Here is a 3,338-nt window from a genome sequence, read left to right as displayed (position 1 = left end):
CTTTATAAACAACAAAAATAACTTTTTTGTCATATTTGCTGAAACTTTCCTACTTCCTGAGCCAGTAGAACATTCTGTGAAACAATCAGGTTCCTGCCTGGCTCCTCTTTAGTGGTCCTAATGGCCTTTGCAAGCAATACGGCTCTATAACAACAACTCGAGCCCGAGTAAGGCTAAAAAGACACTTTTGGCCTTGGAAGGTTTGAAGATAGTGGAATCTCATTTTCCAAGCAGTATAGGACAACATGGGAATCGAGACTCAGCCAAATCAACTATCTTTCTGGGCTCTGATTGGTATTGTTTCGTCAGACCCCGGTGGAATTCGCAAATGACATGAAAGATTTTTTCACAGAATTAGTCTGTCTCATGTACTACTGTCAGCGGATATACGTGAAAGTTTCAGCAAATATGAAAAAGGTTATTTTTCATATAAGTTACCTACTGCCGCTTTAAGATCTGGCTGCAACCCTGATTTGAACACTTTCTCCCTAAAATCCCTCCTGAATGAAGCTTATATCACAGGTGAAATATTTCTAACAGTAAGGGTGGAATGATTCCTAAAATGATCAACATCAGGTTAATGTTTTTAGAATGATGGCTCTCATTAGCCTGATGTTGGACTTGGAAAAAATGTGGTATAAAAGATTTAGCAGCGTCACTCCCATGTGTGCTCATCAACCTTTTGGAAATCATTATGAAGGAGAAATAGGATACACTTTACACCCCCCCTCTCCCACTTCCTTAGATTTTAACTTGATAAGACCAGGCTGACCTCATGGCTTCACATTAATCTAGAGATTTCAGGCAGGGACAGTAAGTAAGTTATTTGGATTTTAGGTGCTGCATGTTGTTGAATAAATAGGATCTCCAGAGCTTTGACTCCAGTCAGATGTTCCAGAGGTCTTAACAGAGCTGTTATATCACACACCACTGACTGACATCTGTACAGAACAACAACTTTATTTACACACCAGTCAGTTTTTGTTTGTTGGAGAGACACTTGCCTGTTCTGTTTGTTTCTTATTTTTTTTCAATTGTACATTAGCTTTTTGGCCCCAACAACTAAAAACAAGCTTTGATTATGGGCACCTTATAAATCCCCCCTCCACTAAACAAAGAGGGAGTGTGAAGCCTTTCTCAGATGGACCAGAGACATCACATCTACGACATTCCAAAATGTAGATAGTGTAGCGGGCAGTGAGCTCGGCCACTGTGCGGATGACAGTTAAAGATCCAAATAGTGACTTTTATGGTTTATGATAATAAATAATTTAAAGAGTTCTGTATTGATGTCATTTTATCATGTTTGTGCAGCTCAGTCGAGTACAGCAGTCCATACATGATTAACCCCCAGGGCCTGAGCAGCTCACTGTGTACTCATCACATCACTAGGAAATCTGTGGAAGCTCGTAACAGCAGAAACTTACTGCTACATTGAATCGTCACTGAATACATGTTTAAATGTAGTTACCATTGAATTTATAGCACTAAAATATTTTACTTGAAAACCATCTCCATTTATGTATTTTTTTCATAATTTTATTTCAAGTGGTGTAACTTTATTCTTCCAGTGGGACAGAGCACACACACATTTCATGGGACAAAATAATGAAATACATATATCATTCATATTATTTTGCTCAAATTTGACCTAAAAGTTCAAGTTAGCTAAAATTATACTTATTAAAGTTCTGTTCCATTTAGTGTAGCAGAGCCTGTACAATGAGCCAATGTGTACAATTGACCCTTCTTAAGTCCCGCCCCTTTTTGCTACAGTGACAATTGAGCAAGCCTCGATAGGCAAAACATATATATGTATATATTTCTTAATTAGCTAGCTCATGGTAGTGAAACAATTGATGTGATTTAGCTTGCTAGTTAGCTACCATTTTGCTAACATTGGCTTTCAGATGCAAACAACTAGCTAACGACGGATGTAGCTCAGTTAGCTAGGTAGTGTTTTACTCTGTACAAAAACACTTGCTAACTAGCTAGCTAACAACTGATGTAGATTAGCTAGCTAGCATTTTGCAAAGATTAGCCTGCTGAATAAAATGTGATCATATGTATGTTGCATTTATCTTTTAACCATCTTCAAAATGTGGTTGTCTTTTAAACATTGACGAGCCTAGCACATAGCATATCTAAGGAAAGTTGACCGGCGTTTGCTCAACTGTTATTGGAGCACAAGGGTCAATAGGCAGCACAATGACTCTTTGTTTGACCTGAATGGAACAGAACCCCAATTAGTATCACTGATAACGTCTGTGTTTACCCTACTATTTCATGTCAAAATGGCTGCTGTGAAAAGGGTTTATACAAAACGTATCATCTGGTAACCACGGTAACACAAGACAAGGGTTAAAGAGATGTTGAGCTTGTGTCCCACTGCTTTAGCAGTTCTTTAAAAACAAGTGACAAACCCTCGTAACTCCTCTTCCTCCTCCCATTTCTGTTTGACTCATATCTTAAGGTCAGAATTTCAATGACTAAATTTCAGCAACTTGAATACAAAACTTAAAATCAGGCTTTTGATTTTCAAGGTAAAATATTCTAGTGCTATAAACCTAATGGTGTAAGTATTCAGATTTGTTTACATGTTCAGTTGCTGCAGTTTGCTTCCATAGAAACCTGCTGACATTCTTGCATGCTGATTGTGCCTTGTGTACAATGACATGGACCCTGACAAACTTATAAGAATCTAATTCACCGCTTTAATGCCAAATATGTGACCTAGAGTGTGATGTAGATGTGGACAGAAAGCTTAGCATCCATTCAGAGTGGCCCTGGGATCCTCTCAGTGATGTTTAATGTTATTTATTGAGTTGGGAAAGAAGAGACGGACTTCCCTGCTGCAGCACAGTCGACAGAGAATACAGTGTGTGTGTGTGTGTCAGTCAGGTAACACTACAGCCTTATAGAGCCACCAACATGAGACATTTTGTAAGCTGTGTGTTTATTTGTCGTATGGGACTCTTAATAAATATATCAGGAGCTGATTCTTGCTTGAACAGGAAATTACATGAATATAATGTGTATATATAAATGAAAGGTAAAGTACTTTTTACTATGTAATAAATATAATCTAAAGAAAGTGCTCATTCTGGTTTGTTGAGTTGTTTCTTTCTTATCTTACTGCAGATAGGCCTTTTCCACCTACAGGGAACTGGCCCCGTTCCAGTTTGCGCACCTAGTTTTGAACCGTTTCAAACATTTCAACCAAAAATAAATTGGTTTGGAACCTGAAACGTTGGTTCTTGGCTGGAACCAAAGTGGGTGTGTCACATTGTAATCAACATAGGGGGCATTTTAGATAATGTTAAACTTAGAAAAAAACG

The sequence above is a fragment of the Morone saxatilis genome, unplaced genomic scaffold (genome assembly GCF_004916995.1).
Source record: "Morone saxatilis isolate NCDOM2014 unplaced genomic scaffold, NCSU_SB_2.0 Contig19, whole genome shotgun sequence".
In the NCBI taxonomy this organism is placed as follows: Eukaryota; Metazoa; Chordata; class Actinopteri; family Moronidae; genus Morone; species Morone saxatilis.
This window is presented reverse-complemented; position numbering follows the sequence as displayed.